The sequence below is a fragment of the Marmota marmota genome, unplaced genomic scaffold, assembly GCF_001458135.2.
Source record: "Marmota marmota marmota unplaced genomic scaffold, marMar, whole genome shotgun sequence".
Lineage (NCBI taxonomy): Eukaryota > Metazoa > Chordata > Mammalia > Rodentia > Sciuridae > Marmota > Marmota marmota.
In genome coordinates this window covers 34,877,983-34,897,400 of record NW_025999977.1, presented here as the reverse complement: position 1 = coordinate 34,897,400, position 19,418 = coordinate 34,877,983, and the positions used below count along the sequence as shown (strand labels likewise).

Genomic DNA, 19,418 nt, shown 5'->3' with positions numbered 1-19,418 from the left:
GAGTAGTTATTCCAACATTTCCTGTATATTGTTATTATTATGCTACACCAAACAAATCAAAGCAACATAGTTCAGATCCCACAATTTAGTACAGTTTCTGACCCACCCCTTTTTTTTAGTTGTAGATGGACAAATACCTTTATTTTGTTTACTTATATGTGGTGCTGAGGATCGGGCCCAGTGCCTTACATGTGAGGCAAGTGCTCTACCACTGAGAGCAGCCCCAGAGCTTCTGACCTTTGTGAACAAAGATAGGCTACTTATCTACAGGCTCAACTACATACAGTGCATTCAACTCATTGGAACAATAATAGCAAACTTTTTCTTTGCGGATGTTAGCTTAGGTTTCCTCTATATTGCATATGTTGAAATTCTTTTTAGATGACTATAGTAAAAAATGCATTTCCTTCCACTACCAGCACCAAAATCATCGAAGAACATCACACATTCCTTTTCCTGACAAGGCCTTTGGCTTTTCCCCTATGCCTTTTGAGAGTCTGCCATTACTTTTAGATTAAGAACACAGAGCCTTTCTGTGCCCATAAATGTTTTAATGCTTCATTTCTAGAGATGGGTTATGTGGGGAGATCCAGGAGGTTGTTCTTTTCTGAGAAGTAAAATATTTCCCCATGAGAAGGAACATTTCCAAAGGACAAGGAAAGCCTGGTAAATGTATTTGATTTTCTCAAAAGCATTCATTCTTTTCACATGGAGGCACGGTTTGCTTCCCAAAACCTATTACCCCATTGCCGGCCATTTTCATGCCAATGTCAACTCATGGACCTTTCAGTCTCTGCCACTCCAGTGCAGCTGTTCTATCTCGACCACCACCATGCACTCTCTTCTTCTTTTTAACTATTACAAGGAAGTCATTCACCTCTTTCTCTCCTTCTCCATCTCTCTTTCTTTCCCTCCCTCCCAGTCTGTACCTGAGATATGGATGCTCTAACTTTCCTCTTAGCAACCTGGTTGATCCCAGAGTTCAACCTATTGTTTTTACCATAAGGACCTTGCATTAAGGCCTAGGATGGATGAGGAATGGCTGGGTTAGGAAGCAATAATCAAATCACTGAGCACAGAGAGGGGATGAAACATTTTGTTTCCAGGAGATACTTTTAGTTTCTTTGTTGTTTGCTTTTTGGTTTTGTCTCATTTCAGGTAACTTATAATTTTCAAATGTATATATTCGTAAAGTTTGCTCTGAATTTTCATGATAGCCCAAAACACGTGAGCTCTTAAATACCTTCAACTCTTCTTTCCACAGCTTTTGCCTTGCTTCCGACAGCTTTTCCAAAGTAACTGGGAAATGAGTGTGTTTTTTAAAACATTCTACGTAAAAGCTCTTCTTCTAAATAGTAGTTACTAGTATAAGGAGCACTAAAAGGAGTTACCAGTACAAAGAGCATGAAAGAAGTTGATTCTTACATTTAAAAAAATCTTCCATCTCAAATCCTTTTTAAGAAGGTGAGACACTGAAACAAGAACACAAAACAATTCTATAGGCCCGTATTTCCCATACTTTAGTGAGCATCTGAATCACCTTAGTGCCCTGGGCCCCACCTGCAGAGATTCTGATCCAGGTGCTGCTGATGCTACTAGTCCTTGGACCACCCTGAGTATCTTCTCCAAAGGACATATTCTCTAGCTGTCCCTGCACTGCTTCTCCATGTGTTACCCCAATGTGAAGAGCAGCTTGCTGTCAGGCAATAGTATAGAGTGATACATAGACAGAGGGACAGGTGGGTAGAGGGAAAGAGAATTAGAGAGAGTGATAGAGAGATAATAGATAATAAATAGATATCAAATATGAAGGAGCTTAAATAATGCAGTTTAAAAATTCTGTCTTTAAAATTAATAAAGGTTTAAAACATAGCATATGCATTTTAATAACTATGAGTACAAAATACATGTTATAACTAAACTACCCTCCCAGACTATACCTAAGCTCCCACTCTGCAGAAACAGCCACACTTAAGTATCTTGTACTAAACATTTTGAAAGAAGTTGAGATTTTCCCTCCAAATATCATAGGCCAGTCTACACTCCCATTTACTATTATACAAATGATTTTTTTCTCCATATTTCGACAGTATCAAAATTTCCAACTTTTTGTCTGTCAATCTGATATGTGAAAAACAATTTCTAATTTTTATTTTAGCTTCTGTTGTCTATAATTATGAGAGTTAAACAACTTTGAGTAGTAAGACTATGGACAAGCTATTAACTTAGGGCAGATAAATGGCAGATGATAGCTGCCTGTTCTTGAACCTGGCTTCAAAAAGTGCTTCACTTCTTTTTGAATGAAAAGAAATGCCTAGAGTCTTCCCATTGTTCACCCGCAACCATTTCCCCTGGGACATTCATTTTCTATGGCACTTCTATGGGAAATAAAGGGTGCAATGTATGTTTGTTTGTGGTATTTTGTACAGAAAATGATACAGTTCCAAACCCAAGCTTTGCCTATGGGAAATGACAACTTCTAGTCAAACAGAGGCTATAGGAGCTTAAAGAAAATCTCAACTGTGGTGCATATATCAAAGCTGAATTATTTAAGGCCAAATTTTCTGTAGCTTGTTTACTGGTATTCACTTGAAAGAAACACACACACACACACACACACACACACACACCCCTAAGACTGCTTTTTGAAATCAAATACATTTCCTGCCTTCTTCATTCCTCAGTACTCTTACGACCAGTCTATTTATAGCCCAGGAAAGGAAAAAGCTCCACTGGAGGCAGGAAAACTAAGTTCGGAAAGAATAGGAGGAAGTGTGCCTGCCATTTAGCTAAACAACCTTTTATTCATTGAGCTCAAAGCTTAGCAGCTTCACTGTGGTTGTTAGGCGTAAACAGCTTGCATTTCCATTTTTTTTCCTCTTCACTTTTGAACTGGATTTGGGCAATGGAGGTGATGACAACATTTTAGAAAAGAGAATAGGAATCTCCAGGTGTTTGGGCACATTGAAGAGAAATTTGCAAGAAGATGGGGAATAGGAAAAAGATGATTCGACAGTGGGATGAACTTTAAATGAGTGCACGTCTGCAAATTAAGGTAAGTGTAATTTTTAAGTCTGGTCAGTTTGTGTGTCTTCATGCATTTTGAGAACCACATATTTTAACCACAGAGGGTATTTATACTTTGAGGGCAAATCCTCATGTAACTTTTCAATGAGTTTTGCTTATAGCTCTGAAGAAATGTAGCAATCAGCCTCAGTGACAACATCTTCAGTTTCTAACAACAAATGTTTCAAAATAGTTGTTTAAGGTACCTTTATTGCCACTAACTTTCTTCAATTTCAACATTATTAGGGGATTACATAGCATAATTTCACTGATGACCACTTTTTTTTTTTTTTTTTTTTTTTTTTTGGTGTTGAGGATTGAACCCATGGTCTTATGCATGCAAGGGAGGCCCTCTACCAACTGAGCTATATCCCCAGCCCCTGATGATCACTTTTGAAAAAATATTTTCTTGATATTTGTGCTTTCTAAAGTGCTGGTCAATAATCCATCTGCCATTCTTTTTATCAATATTGGTTAAGAATGCATTTAATAAATGGGTTTTTGTGCAAAAAGCAATGATAGAAAAGTTAGTTAACTAAAATTTAAATTTTGTATAAAATGTAGTGAAGATAAAGCACCCCCCCCCCCCAAGTACAAAGATTCTTCTCCTGGTCACTCATTTTCAGACAAAAGAGAAACTCCTAGAAGCATAAATCCCAGCACTGAACAGTTTCCAGTCACGGAAACAGTTCACAGTAATTATTGACATCTAAATGACTATTTCAAAACATTCCCTCAGCATATATGTTCTGAATGCCTTGAAAAATGTCACTGGGTTTGGAAGTGGAAAGGTTGAAAGGAAATGGATCAAATCCAAGAATAGTTGATGCTGCCCACAGAAACTTGGAAAGCTCCTAGGGACATTCCAAATTCTTTTAAGGTTCCTGGCCATCAAAGGAGCTAGAGCACCTTTGTTTAAATGATGCACCACGTTCGCATCCACTGCCCATAACGTCTGCATTTGTGTCTGAGTGGCTTGATTAACGTTTCCACCAGACTAGCAAGGGATTAAGGTCCTGGTGGCTTATTGGAAGGGAAATGTGCTGCTGTTCTTTTGGCTCCTCCCTGATTGAGACTGGTATGTTTGGAATCTGTGGAAGAAGGTAGGAAAATTGGAAAGCAGAAGCACTGAGCCAGCCAGAACCTGCCAAGGGCTCTGGTGGATCTCATTGGCTACTTTCTTTCCCGGGAGAATTTAAGTTTTTTTTTCCCCCTTTTCTGTTTAGAAATTTATAATATATCCCATGGAAACTGTAAGAAGACTTAATATTTTTGAGTAGAAAGAGCATGATTTCTTAGTTGCTCGTATGTTGTAAGAAAACAGGAGAAAACAAAATTAATCTGGATAAATATATTAACACTAAAAATATTTTTAGGACACTAGTGCTGCAAAGTCACGACTGAGCCCTTTGTTACTTCTACAGTAGGGTGAGAGCAAAGGGAACTTTATTAATGGCTCCTCCGACCTGTATTGCAAGTCTGTAAGCAGTGCCACACCACAAAAGCATACAGACTGCACTCCCTACTAGTAATACAATCTCTATCCTTGATAAACTCTACATTTGGTTGGAGGAAAGGAATTATGTAGACACAAGACATTCTATATATGGAACCAAATTAATGACATAGATCTTGGCTACCAACCAGATAAGGAAGAGTTGATCCAGGTAGGCTTTGTGGAGGTCTGAGGCTCAGCTGTGGTGGGCAGGAGATCTGAAATACAGATAGAGGTAAGGGCATCTGAGATAGGACTGGAACTGTGAGCACGGACAGAGATTGGAATGTACATTGTGCACCCAAGGAATCAGGGTGCCAAGTGAAATACAGGATGCCCAGTGAAATGTGAATTTCAGGTAAACAGCAATTGCATTTTAGTATAAGCGTGTCCTATTGCCTGGAGGTATGAGGCCTACTGCCTGGGACATACTTGTCCCAAAACATTATTTGTTATTTATTTGAAATTCACTTTGCACTGGGTGTTCCGCACCTTTATTTTCTATAACTGGTAGCCCCATCGGAGAACTGAGTCAATCAGCTTGACTGAGGAACAAGCATGCAGAGCCAGTGAGAAGTTTCTGCAGGAGGTTGGGGTCAGACTATGGTGTGACTATAACACCACACTAAGGAGCTTAGAATCTAATTTAAAGATGCCATGGAATCACTAAGAGTTTTGAAAAAGGAAATGGCTTGATAAGATCTGCCCACTGAGGCAGAACTTGCTGGGATAAGGAAAACAGGTCACTGAGGCCCTGTGCTGACGAAAACAGAGAGGAAGAAACCAGTTGGAGACACATTAGGGAACAAATTTACCTGCTTTGAAAACTAACTGGAAGCTGGGCACAGTGGCATACTGCCTGTGATCCCAGCCACTTGAGGGGCTGACACAGGAATCACAAGTTCAAGTTCAAGGTCTGCCTCAGCAATTTAGCATGATCCTGTCTCAAAAGAGAGAGTGGGGAGGGGAGGGAGAGAGAGACGGAGATGAAAACTAGTTGTTTATGGCTATTAGAAGGAGAGGGCATGCTAAAGAGGGCTGCATTATTTTATGGCCCCTCCAAAGCAACAGCTAATCAAAGAGCCAGATGTCATTCAGGGAGTTAGTAAAGGAGATGGGGAATTAGGTCACAGACATATTAAATTTAAGGTGATGAAGAAATAGTTGGGTAGAAATCGTAGACTGACAGTTGGAAATGGGAAATGGCTTAGGAGGGAGGTAAGGCAATAATAAAAGCTAACCTATGTCAAGGTTTTTGTCATCACTATCTTATTTAATGCTTGTAGCCACCTATGAGTGTGCTTGCCACAGTTTTATAGGTGAAAACTCTGAAGTTCATAGAGTATAAGTAACTTGCCTATGATTTGGGATTGCATAGCTAGTGAGAGAGATAAAAGAAGATGGAAATTGGGTACATATGCAGCTGAAACCCATGCATCTGCTAATTCCCATCCAGATGTTCAGTATCTTGTTCTGGACTAACTTTCCCCATCAGAAAAATTCTAAGGGCACCAATTTTTCATGCTATAATCCAATTTTTTGGGGGGTGGTGCTGGGGATTGAACTCAGGGCCTTGTGCATGTAGCTACAACGTGAGCTACAACTCCAGCCTCTATAACCCAATTTTTAACTAAGTTCTTGTCTATTATTGTTCCTATCTTTGGTAACCCTCATAAAACTACTTTTTGGTTAAGCTCTCTGAAGAAATGGGAATAGTTTGTACACAGAGGTTTTATTTCTTTTTTATTTCCCTATTCATTTATTACTTAAATTCTTTTCCCTTCACTGTCTCATTTTCCATTTTTCCTTGGTTGTCTGTGAAAATAAATATAGAAGAGACCAAGGTTGTTAATTGCCTCTCCCTGTCGGTGGCTGCCCCCTAGTGACAGCTCTTCAGCTAACATCGTTCAGCTGGGGCGATAACACAGCGAGGTACCAAAAAACAGGCTCCTTGGGAATCCCTAAAATAGAACAAGAGTTCACAGAATCTCATCAGAATCAGCTTTGGACTCTCAGATGGTTTGGAGACTACTTATGCTAGGAGATTCTGGAAAAAGACTTTGTGGAATTACATATACCCTTGCAGCTGCCTAGCCTGAGGGCCTTTTGAATAGACCAGTTTTAGATTTATCTTAAACTTTCTAATTATTAAAAGTGTTTCACTTGTTTACCCTTTTAAAAAGGCATGTGGGGAACAAAGCTCAGTGGTAGAGCATTTGACTAGCATATGTAAGCCTTGAGTTCCATCCCCGGCATGCCCAAAACACAAACAGAAAACCAGTATATATATTATGCTTGGTCATTAAACTTTTAATGCAAATATGGCACTTGCCTACCATGGACAAAGTCCTGGGTTCAGCCTCCAGAACCATACACACAAAAAATTCCAGGATCTTTTATTCTATATATTGACTTCAAAATTTGCAATATATTTTTAAAATAAAAAGTAAATGCTCTATCTTTTAGCAATCTATCTGAAGGAAAGAATCATAGATTCTGGGGAAAAAAGTGTGTAAAAGAATCTTTATTTGTAACAGATTTTGTAAATAACCTGTATATAAATAAGGGAACTGTTAAACAATATTCCAATATATGGAATTTCATACAGCCATTAAATTATATTAAGGCATTAAATAGTGCTGAGAAGGGTTCATAGGTAATGTTAAGTGAAAAGGGAAAGGCTACAAAGTTATATCCACAGTATGCTCGCATTTGCTTACATAAGAGCTAAAATTCATTTAACAAAAGGTTAACAATAGCACTTTATGGTTAGTGGGCTCATAATAACTTTTATTTTCCACTTTGTCTCTAGGATAAACAAATATCTACCACTTTCTAATCAGGAACAAAAAGCAGTATGTTTTTAAAAAGTGGAGATTGAAGTCTCTGTTCTAGTTTCTTGCTGTTGTGGCTATAATATGTTTGTGCTAATTCAGCGTCATTTATGGCCTCCTTGCCCAGTAAAGAGCTATATCCTGTTTGTGACAGCATAATTTATTGTCATGGAAAAGATCATGATGCACTGGCCTCATCTGTGACTTCATTGCATTCATTGGCAACAGGAAACAAAGACACGCACACTTTTTTTTTTCATAATTGTTTTAGTAATAATTGACAATTGGAGGAAATGAATGGCAGAAAACAATTATGGGCAGACAAGATGGTCAGCAAATCTGACTGGGAAACGCAATGGAGCCAGACTCAGCTTTATTCATGCAATGATTTTAGAACATTACAAAGATATTATTGTTTTGTTCTCAGTCTACTCCTGAAATCACTATTGTTTTTACCAGCAGTTACACAATTTTTTTTTGCTGGCAGCCATAACCCCCAATATGTTTTTAATTCAGTAATCCGGTAATCCCACATCAGGGGTTTGGTGCTGAATTTTTTATGTTTATTACTATCTAGGGTCAGTGTGAACTCCTCCCTGTGCACATGTCCAGCAATGATATTCAGGGATTTTGCTGTAATTTTCCTGCCTCGGACTAGCTGCCCTGGTGCTGGGACCTCAATTCTTAAAAGTTTTATTTTTCATTCAACTTTAAACAATCAAATTCATGTTTCTATTTCTGTGAATTGATCCCTAGTCTCCATTTTAGCAGCAGTAAACAGGGGGAGAAAAAAATAATAAACACTCCAAACAAATAAATTTATGATTTGCTGTCTATTTTTATCATGCCATGAAATGGGCATAATTAATAACTTCTTAGATGAAAATAAGGAATTTGTAATCAAATAGGAAAGAGTGAAGTAAGATAGCTATTAGACTGTATCTTAATCTTGTGTCTATTTATTCTGTTGTAGTACCATTTCTCTCTTCTATGGCTTGTGTCCATAGTTATTGTTGGGCACTATGAAAATTCTGTGGACAGGGGAACTAAACATGCATAACTGTTTTAATCTTCTCCAAGTCATATTCACCTCTGATTGATCTGGTTTGGAGTAAAATTCTGTAGCAGTTCTGACTTCAAATCTTAAAAACTAGTTGCTGGTCATGCTATTATTGTGGAGGCCTTAGACCAGTACTGTCCAAAAGAAATAGAAGGGGAGTCACAAATGTGAGATACATGATTCTTCTTACATTTATTTGTTAGTGACCATGCTAAAAAAAAACAAAAACCAGGCAAAATGAATTTTTAAAAATGTAGTGATAATATAGTTTACTTAAGCAAATATATTCTTTTTTATATATTAACTTAAAATTGTTTTCTTAGTTAGTTATACATGACAGCAAAATGCATTTTGTTCCCCAAATATATTCTTAGCATTACCATTTTAATGTGTAATCAATATAAAAATTATTGAGATATTTTACATTCCCTTTTTGATACCAAATATTTGAAATCCTGTAATGCTTGTTACACATCTCAATTCAGAATAGCCTCATTTCAAGTGCTTAGTGGCTTCAAGTGGCTTATGGCCACTGTACTGGCCAGTGCAAATTTAAACAGAAGAGCTACGGTGCTATCCACAGATGCATGCATACATAACAACTGAAATTGGGGCTGTGAGGTCTGCCATGCAAGAGTCACAGACTCCTGCATTCTGCTATACTGAGCTGACGTCTGGCAGTGTTTGAAGCTTAGTTTATTAGGACAATCTGATTGTTCATTTAGGGCAGGTAACTACAGATTCCTCACTTGAAAAGAAGAGCCAGAGACTTTTTAAAAAATCCCCAAATTTTGAAATGTGAGTTACATGTTTGTAAGAGACTTTAGTTTATTATCATATTTCTAAGTGCAAATTCACTTATAGCAATAGATTCCGTTATACAGTGTAAAATGAACTTCTAGAAAGCCTAATAGAGTTCACGCTCTTATTGCTGCATAAAACTTAGTGCAAAGAAAGCTCTTTAGCAACTGAAGCACTCTGTCTTGTTGTGGCCACTTGCTGCTGTCCCTTCTGCATTTTGCATGGTTTTACTTGAAGGGTAGGAAGCATGCTTCAATAATCTTGTGTAACTACTATGCCCTGGGGACTCTCATGCCAGTCAGCCGGGGTGATGAAGAAAGCACTGTGTGCTAAATGTGGAGACACAAAAATAGAACTGGTGGAAGTGGACAAAACCAGAAGATGCTATAGGTTCTTGTGGCTCCACCAGTGGCCGGGACCTGGAAATGCAGGCCTCTGAAGTCCTGGCAAGGAGTTGCAGCCAACTGGAACAATCGTGTTTTGGGTTCATTTCTTACTCCACGAGGGTTTGATTATGAAGCTAGATTTAAAGCAGTCAGAAAAGGTCTCAAATCAAAATAAAACTTAAAGACTTTTAAAATATAAATAATGACCATTCATTGCATGATTTACAAATTGGTAAGGCTCCAAAACCTTGAGAATTTTCTTGGCACTCTGAATTCACTTTCCATTTTTCCCCCCTCAGGAATGAAGTTATAAATAGTGACTGGGTATGTGCACCTAAAATGCCATATGTCTACAGTAAAATTATTATAATGTATTTATAATGTATTAATTAAGTTCTTGCTTAATTATTGTAAATATGAGCTAATTATTGAATTGTTATAATACATTTAAAATGAAATAGCACGATGAAGGTATCTTTTCTACAGTAAACCATGCATTAATAATGTTAATATTAACTAGTGTGTTAACAATACATTAACAATTAACACAGAAGAATAAACTGTATTAACTCACAATCACCTTGTATCAAAAGCAACAAATACTAGTAGAGAATCTAGGAATTCCCAAGTACTGTGCTATATTGGGGACCATCACAAGAGATAAATCTTATTTATTTTGTCTCTTCGAGTTGGTAAAAAAGCAAATTTACTAAAGAAGAATGAGAAAATATGAAATTCTTTTCAAAAAAGAGGCCTTTTTTTTTTTTTTTAGACTTTTATGTCTAATGTTACTTTAAACTTTAGGTTTGCTTTTTCTTTAAGGAACTACCTCTAGCACCTCTTAATGTATAGCCACACTTAGGACCTTTTCAATTTTCAAGTAGGGCCAGATTTTCCTAAAGTAACACTTAGCTGAGGGGTAGAACAAGATGGAAAGAAAGGCTGTATATTATCCCAGCGTATCATCCCAGCAGCTTGGGATGCCATGGCAGGAGGATTGGAAGTTTAAGGCCAGCTTCAGCAATTTAAGTAACTTAGCAAGTTCCTTTCCCCCAAAATAAAAAGGGTTGGGGATGTGGCTCAGTGGTAAGGAACCCCTGGGTTTAATCCCCCAAAATGTACAAATATGGAAAGTTTAGAATTAAATATGTAGGCATGTAGGAAAGAGAATTGTGTGAAATTGCTCAGAATCCTGGGGGAGAGGGCAGGGAGGACTTGGGAACTGACTTTGAGAAGTGATCCTCTTCAGCCTCTGGGGTGGGGAAAAAGGAGGGGAGGGAGGCGCATGCAAGTAGCTTTCACGCGTGGAATATGTTTCCCAGTTTTTAAATGTCGTAGTGTGTTTGTTTTTCATTGGTGTGACAAAATACCTGAGATAAACAACCTCAAGGAGGAATGGTTGATTCTGGCTCATACTTTTAGTCTGTGGTCACCTGGTTCCATTGCTTCTGGTCCTGTGGTGAGGCAAAGCATCCAAGCAGGGAGTGTGTGGTAGAGCAAAGTGGCTCATCTCACGGCACACAGGAGGTAAGGGTAGGATCCCAACATTTTCAAGGACATGTCCCCAGTGACCTACTTCCTCCAAATAGGCCTCACCTCCTAAGGTTTCCACCACCTCCCACAGCGTCAATGGCTGGCTGGGTTGCAAGCCTTCAGGGGACATTCCAGATCCCAACTACAACAGTAAGTGACATCAATTGCTGGATCCTGCAGATACTGCCAATGTTTTTTTTTTCTAATCACTAGTGAATGAGGAAGCTGTGACCAAGTCACACATTAACTGACCTTCAGTTATATTTGGCTCAAATGGTGCCACTGGTTGGTTTCACAAAATAACGTGAGAATCCAGGGACCCAGGATTGAGTTGGATTATGTATTGTAGCCCCAGAAACAGGAGTTTGGGCCAGGGGAACAATAACACCTTCCTGTAATTGCTTCTTCCAGAGACCTGGGGCTGCTTCTGTGGTGCTGGGAGGCCCACTGGCAAAGACAGAGAGTGGTGTGAGCATGTCTGTATTTCACATCTGCAGCCATCCCCATCCCTCCTGAGCAGTTACCTTGTTCTTCTTTAGTATCTTCTCTCTCAATATCTTTGGTTTTCATTTAGGACATTTCCTTTAAAACATCCACATTTCTTCCTGACCATGAAAACTGCCACCCAACCTACTGCCTCTTCCGTTAACCACGTGGATTCTCTGAATCCAGGCCTGAATCCAGGTGGTATGTATCCCATTACATACCACTTAGATTTTCCCTTTTTTTCTTTCAGATTTTAAGTACATAAAATCTATTGTCCTTCCTCAACTCCCCGGAAACTATAATGTCAGACCCTTTCTAAATGATAAAGTGAACAACTTAACCTTTACTCCTCTTTATCCCTGAGCCATTTAGGATCCTAAAATTCTCCTCCATTGACTTCTGAGACTCTGCATGGTCATTGTGTTCTTTCAATTTTCACAAAAATCTTTTTTTTCCTCCTGTGTTTACAGAAGTAACCATTTATCAAGGGTCATTTTTCTCCATTTCTCTCTAAATACTTTCTTCCTAAGAGAACTTATTCATGGTGTCACTGTAACCAGCCCTGAACTTGTTACACATCTCCAAGAGAACTGCAGTCTACACAACAGCACGAGTGGTCTCTCTGCAACATGTTTCTCCTTGGTGTCCCTCCATCCTCTCTAGCCTCTCATATCCAATATTAGAATCCTGTCCCCTTCCCGTATTGCCCTGCCCAATGTTGTTTCCTGTGATGGCAACATGACCCACGCAGTTGAAGGTGTCTCTCCTCCTCGGCGTCCTTCACCTCCCACTAACCTGGTGGATCATTCTTCCTGGTAAGTGCCTCATATCCACTCCTCCTTTACCATCATTGCTGCTTCCGGTCTGGTTCCTGCTCACCTTATTCATGGCTGCTCTCAGCTGATTTCCTTCCCTCAGGGACTCTTTTTTCATACACTCCACTTTCTGCACTCCTGAGGGAACACAGTCTTACTGAGAAGGGTTGCAGACTGACTGGAGTCTTTGCTAAGTTGCAAGGGACAGAAATGTCATCGAAGTGACTATACTTGTTAAAAGGAAAGGTTTCCTCATGGGAGTGTGACAAGTGAGGAGCCGACAAGGGACCTCAGGCTGTGCCTGTTGGAACCTGGTGGACTCTCCCTCCACTCCCCAGAGGGCTCTGCTCGATCTTTCCAGCTTTCTTTTCTTTGTCAGGCTTCCACGCCCAAGAAGTAGGAGGATCTCTATCAGCTCCCCATCCAAGTGTTTCTCATAGACGTGGATAAAGCTTTTGATCCCAATTTCAAACATGTTTGGAAAAAATATCCAACTATCCAAAAGGCCCAACCTTGCCTCAGGTGTCAGTTCCTTGTCCAGTCGGTTAGGCCTTTGAGGGTACAGTGACTGTACTAATCTTGAGGATGGGGCAGACTTTAGCAGGGTGAGGACTGAGTTGGAAACTTGAAAGCTATTACACTTGGGACTTCGGTGTAATAGAGCTACTCTCTTCCTTCCTTTCTCTCCAGTTGTTTTAGTCAGGATTTTCACTGCTGTGACCCAAAGACCTGACAAGAACAATTTTAGAGGAGGAAAAAATCTTATTTGGCTTACAGTTTCAGAGGTCTCAGGAACATTATGCAAAGGAAAACTGCTCAGGACATGGCACAAGGAAGGGGGGAGAGGGAGAGAGAGGGGGAGAGAGGAAGGGAGAGAGAGAGAGAGAGAGAGAGAGAGAGAGAGAGAGAGCAGGAGCTCACGCAAGAGACAAAATATAAACCAGGGACAAAATATAAACCAAAGGCATGCTTTGTGACTCACTTCCTCTAGCCACACCCTACCTGCCTACAGTGACCCCCAAGTTAATCCCTGCTCAGGTCAAGGCCCTCATAACCCAATCATTTCACCTCTAAACTTTCTTGCATTGTCTCACAAATGAGCTTTTGGGGGACACCCCATGTCTAAAGCTTAACACTGGTCCTAGCCAGTGTGTCTCCTAACTTTCCCTGAACATGTCTTATAACTTCCCTCTCAGTGGACTCCCTGTGCTGCCCCTGTGCTGATCTGGCCAGGAGGAATTTGCCTCTTCTCCTCCTCCATCTCGATCCCAATTCAACTGTCTCCTCCAGGCTGAGCTCACAACAGTCCTCTATGATGAAACCATTAGCCTTCAATGAGATTATGTGCTTCACAAATGCCATCACATTTCCATGTTAGAATACTATGTGAACACTATCTAATACATTTAATCATGTTTGGTGGTGTTTCTTTAACGTATTCCACTATTATTTACCTCCATAGTTAGTTTTCTGTAAGTTTCTTCTCTCATCAATATAATTACAAATTCCATAAAGTATAGGCCATATTTTGAGCTTTAAAAAAAATCTTCTCTGAAGTGTACCAATGTTCATAGTAGCATTATCCACAATACTCAAAAACAACCCAATTGTCCATTCACAGATAACTGGATGAACACAATGTAGCATATGTATACACTGGAATTATTCAGCCACAAAAAGAAATGACATTCTGATATATGCTATAATATGAATATACTTTGAAAATAGGCTAAGTGAAATAAATTCAGGTATAAAAGAACAAGTATTATATGATTTCACTTATGTATCCTATCTATAATAGCAAGTTTATACACATGAAGTAGATTAGAGTTACTATGGGGCTGGGGGAGGGGAGAAAGAAGGTTATTCCTTAATGATTATTCAGTTTATATTTGGGGTGTTGAAAGAATTTTGCAAACAGTGATGGTAATTGTACAACATTGCAAATGTAATTATTCCATTGAATTGTACCCTTAAAAATGGCTAAAATAGCAAATTTCATGTTACATGTATTACAATTTCTAAAAAACTATGCCGTGTACCAAAAAACAATGAATTGTTTGATGAATTATATGTCAATAAGCTCTTTTTTTAAAAAAAAATTTCTCTGGAACCAGATATAGCTTATGTAAATTAAGTAAATTTGTTGCTTCATTTTTTTCATTAGGACACAAATTTATAGGTAGTAGAGATCTGATATATTTTTCAAGTTATATATACCAGAAATAAAACAATCACTCTCTATTTGGGGGTTAGGTAGGTATTCAGACTCAAGCTGAGTGCTCTCCAGGTGTGATTAGAGAGCTTAAACCATTTTAGTCTATTTTGTCTCTCCTGGAGTACCTTACACATAGCCAATTCCAAATCCTACGTTTAGTGAATGAATGAATGAATGAATGCAGGACCAACAAGGTATGCAGGTTGTCCACTCAGATGTATGCATAGATATTTGATCCCAGCCAACTTTTCACCTTTGTTTTTTTTCTTCAGGACTGAAACACATTTTTTTTTTTCAAATATCTGCCTCTAAGGCATAGTGCATTATGTTATATAGATAGGATGGAATTTTGTTCAGCTAGCTAGGAAAAAAATCATATTTGGGGAAGACTATTTGATAATAGTGGGAGAATTAAGAATATGTGATGACATTGGAAATGTGTATAATATATGATAAATACAAAAGGCAGGCTAAGACTCTGTGTGCCCATTATGCATTTTAGAAAAGACAGAAAAGGTGTTTTATTAGTTCCCTGTTTCTGTGTCACAATGAATCATCCCAAAATGAAGTGGCTTTGAAAACAGTAGCCATTTATTACCTCTTGTATTTTCTGTGGGTTAGAAATTCAGAAGTTCAGACTTGAGCATTTCAGGTGAGGCTGCATCAGACATCACCTGGGGCCTGTCATCTGAAGACCAGAAAATCTGTTTTTATCCCCCTCCCTTGATATATTATTTTATTTATTATTATTATTATTATTATTATTATTATTATTATTATTATTTTGGTATCAGGGATTGAACTCAGGGATACTCTACCAATGAGCCAATCCCCAGCTCTACTTTGTATTTTATTTAGAGACAGAATCTCTCTGTGTTGCTTAGCACCTCACTTTTGCTGAGTCTGGCTTTGAACGTGTGATCCTCCTGCCTCAGCCTCTGGAGCTGCTGGGATCACAGGCATATGCCATTGCGCTCAGCTCTTCTTTGACATATTAAGGTATAACTGATAAACAAAAATCTCACTTATTTACAGTATAAAACAAGATGTTTTAATGTACATTTACAGTATGGAATGATTAAATCAAGCTATTTAACATATTCGTTGCAAACTTATTTTTTAAATAGTGAAGTTTTTAAGTACTGCTCTCTTAGCCACATTTGAGTATACTGTACATTATTATTAACTATAGTCATTGGGCTGTACATATAGAAATTATACATCTATATAACTGAAAATTTGTACCCCTTGACAAAGAGTGCCAAGCGCCCACCTGCTTTAGCCTCTGCAAACCATGATTCTATTCTCTAATTCTGAGTTAGCTAACTTGAGACTTTCTTAGGCTAGGTACAGCTGGATCTTTATTTTTATTCATTTAGCTACTCTGTGTATTTTGACTGCGTCCATGGGACCTAGACTAAAACTGTAGTGCATAGGGGCAAGCTTGTGCAGGATGAGCCTTGAGCCTGAGTCCTTGGTGTCCCACCTGGCCCTGGGATGGATGGGCAACTGCATCTACAGGAAAAAACCTGAAGTCTGAGTCTGCAGGGGCTAGCAGATTAAGAATCTTATAAAGAATGATGAGTCCTTCACATCAACTAAAGATAGATTAACACATGCATTTACCTACTTTGAGGTTCCAGCTAAAGAAATGTTTAACACATATATTTGCCTACTTTTGCTTCCTTCCAAAATTCCATTAAAATTAGATTAAAGGGTTTCTGCACAAAAGGAAGACCACCCTTCTCCCACTATAGCAGAAGAGAAAAAGTTTATTCTTTCAAGAAGGTAAAATATGGGGTGTTTAGACTAGAAGACAGTCGCTGAAGGCCAAGGCAGACATATTTAAAATATGGAAAGTAAATGTAATTTGAGACCCAACCCTCTCCTCTTTCTTGTCTTTCAGAATGCTGTAGGCAAGGCAGAAAAAGTATCTGCTAATAGGTTCTAGTTTTTTTGTTTGTTTGTTTTTGTTTTTAATCTTACAACTTGGTCACAGAAAAAAGGATGACCTGGTTCTATGTCTAAAAAATATGGGGAAAGGACTCAAATTAGGGAATCATCCGCTTGAACATGGTGCTTTGGAACACTCAAATGTGGCCAATGCAAGACAGAGACCTTGATTGGCTCAGTTTGGGTTACATGCTTATCTCTGGGTCAAAGAAGGAGGGGCAGAGGGGGTTGTGGTTGAAGGTGATGGTAGAGGAAATTGGGAATGTCAGGTCGACAGTGTCATAGATTTCAACTGTAACTTTGCAGTTTCTTCTGTAGGAGATGATATCATATAGGAAAAGGCACCATGAAGGCTTAAAGTTATCTTTAAAAAATTCATATACTTCACATTTCTGCAACACAGTATAGTTTTTCAAAGTATTTTTTTCTATATTATTTTCTCTCTTTTTGAAAAAAAAATCCATGAGACGAATATTGCCATTCTTGTTGAAAATTGATCGTGAAGGTGGACTCATATGGGTAATGTAGTAAACCTGCACCATGGACTAAGTGGATTAAGACTGGGATGGGGTGAGAAATGTCTTTTGATTCTTAGTCCTGTGCAGTTTTCTATTTTAGCATTCCACCATCATGACAGGATCACAAATTCTTAGATAACTGGGAGGAGTGATGTGGGACATTTGGAGAGAGGCGACATTCGGGCAAGTGCACTAATGCTCATGATTTCCTAGTGTCTCGCCTGTAGTCCCTTTGCACATCAGCCCCAACACATGTAAAACCAATAGTCTGGAGAAAGTGCTGCCAAACCTAGACAGCCCGCGGAGGAGCCACATACCCTCCTTTTGGAATAAGACTAAAGAATTAACTTCTGGAAAGAATTTTCCATCTGTTTTCCTGATAAGACTGATTAGAACCATTCTACCCAGTTTTGCAGATTCTATGAAAGAAGAGATGAACTGCACCATCTGGTCTGGTTAAGTTTAGCTCAGATTTCCTAGAGGATTTCTAGCTCTGTTATGCAGGGAAGGACTTCACCTTCAGGTGTCCTAAGGAGAAGAGGAGTTTTGAGGTGCTAGATGTCACCCTACACTGCCCTGAGTGCCTCATTTTAAGTAAGAAATGCAACATCATTTTCAGTGCACACTAACTGGGCATGTATCAGACATCTCCACATGCACTTCATTTACTATTTTGCTGAGATTATACCACGGAAACATTTTTCTTACTGCCAATTCTCCATCTCCTGGCCACTTCTCCTACCCTCTCCTCTCCCCATCAACTCAGTTTCCTTTGTTATTTTTGGTGCAAACAACTTTCCTTCAATTAATTTCAAGGCTTTAGAAAAGCAGTTAAAAGGACCCAAACTGGGGAGGATCATCTAGTTCTGTTACCTACACGTACACAGTCCTATACCTGCGGAGCTAACTGGCTGTGGATTCATCTTTTTATTCATTTAATGATAGGGTTTACATTTCAATGGTGAATTTAGAAAGTCTATGCTGTGGTAATGGAGGAATTAATGTTATTTTTGCCTTTGATTATCATTCTTTTTCTTCATTTTATCTCCTTTTCTGCCTTTATTTTTAGAATAATTTTTCAAGTTTTATTTTTTTCAATTTTTCCTCTTTCATGGTCTGAAAGTTACATAATCTAAATTTCTTTTGTTTTAGTGGTTATGCTTAAAAAACATACTTGGTAAGTCTAATATTAACTTCCTCAGTCTTCTTCCAAATAAAGACCTTAGAAACCTTGAATTCTGGTCTCATTCTCCTACCTTAATATTTCTACTGTTTAACATTTTAGTTCCATTTGTTTAAAAAGCACCTTATCAAAGTTATAATTGACATATGTTGTACATATTTAAAGTATTTGATTCTTAACATATGTTTACACCCATGAATCTAGTACCACAATAAAAAATCTAGAAACATTTATTTTCTTAAAAAATTGATCTAGTTCACTAACAAATATAATTGGTTGCATGTTACAGGGTCTGCTGTTTTCTCCAAACTTGTTTTCCTTAGTGTTCTGTAGCTTCTGCACAGAGGTAACTATGATAATTATCATTCATGAAAGTCCACTAGGCATTGTGCTAAATGTTTATGTTTGCTAGTTTTCCTTTGCTATGACAAATACTTGAGATGATCAACTTGTAAAGAGAAAAGGTTTATTCTGACTGACAGTTTTAGAGAATTCAGCCCATGATCATATGGCCCCACTGCTTTGACACATCATGGTGGCAATGCATGGTGGAACAAAACTGCTTAACTCATGGCCAGGGGGTAAAAAAGAGAGAAAGCCAGGCGGTGGTAGTGCATGTTCATAATCTCAGGGAATTGAGAGGCTGGTGCAGGAGAATTGCAAGTTTGAGGCCAGCCTCAGCAAATTAGCAAGGCCCTAAGCAACTTAGGGAGAACTTCTTTTAAAATAAAAATAAAATAAAAAGTAAAAAGGGCTGGGGATGTGGCTTAGTAGTAAAGCGCCCCTGGGTTCAATTTTCAGTACCAAAAAAACAAAGAGAAATGGGCTGAGATCTTGAGATCTTGCAATCCACTTGAAAGACACACCCACAAAGACCTAAAGATCTTCCACTAGGCCCCACCTCTTAAAGATTCTATCACCTCCCATTAATGCCATAGGCTGGAGCTGATCACTGAGCCTTTAACATGTGGACCTTTGAGGGACATTTATCTAAACCATAGCAGTGCTTTTACTTTATTATCCTTAATTTTTAATCATAGAAGCAATTCAGGTTTGTTATAAAAGAATGT

At 38.5% G+C, this 19,418-nt stretch overlaps 1 protein-coding gene across 1 annotated transcript in view; it reads left to right on the top strand.

Moving 5' to 3' along the window:
• Window positions 1-2,797: 2,797 nt before the first annotated feature.
• Window positions 2,798-19,418, top strand: part of Rasgrp3 (RAS guanyl releasing protein 3) — a 106,228-nt gene continuing 89,607 nt past the window's right edge. Inside the window, exon 1 of the mRNA XM_048804563.1 lies at window positions 2,798-3,055. The gene's annotated coding sequence lies outside the window, so the exon portion shown is untranslated. The remainder of the gene's footprint in view (window positions 3,056-19,418) is intronic.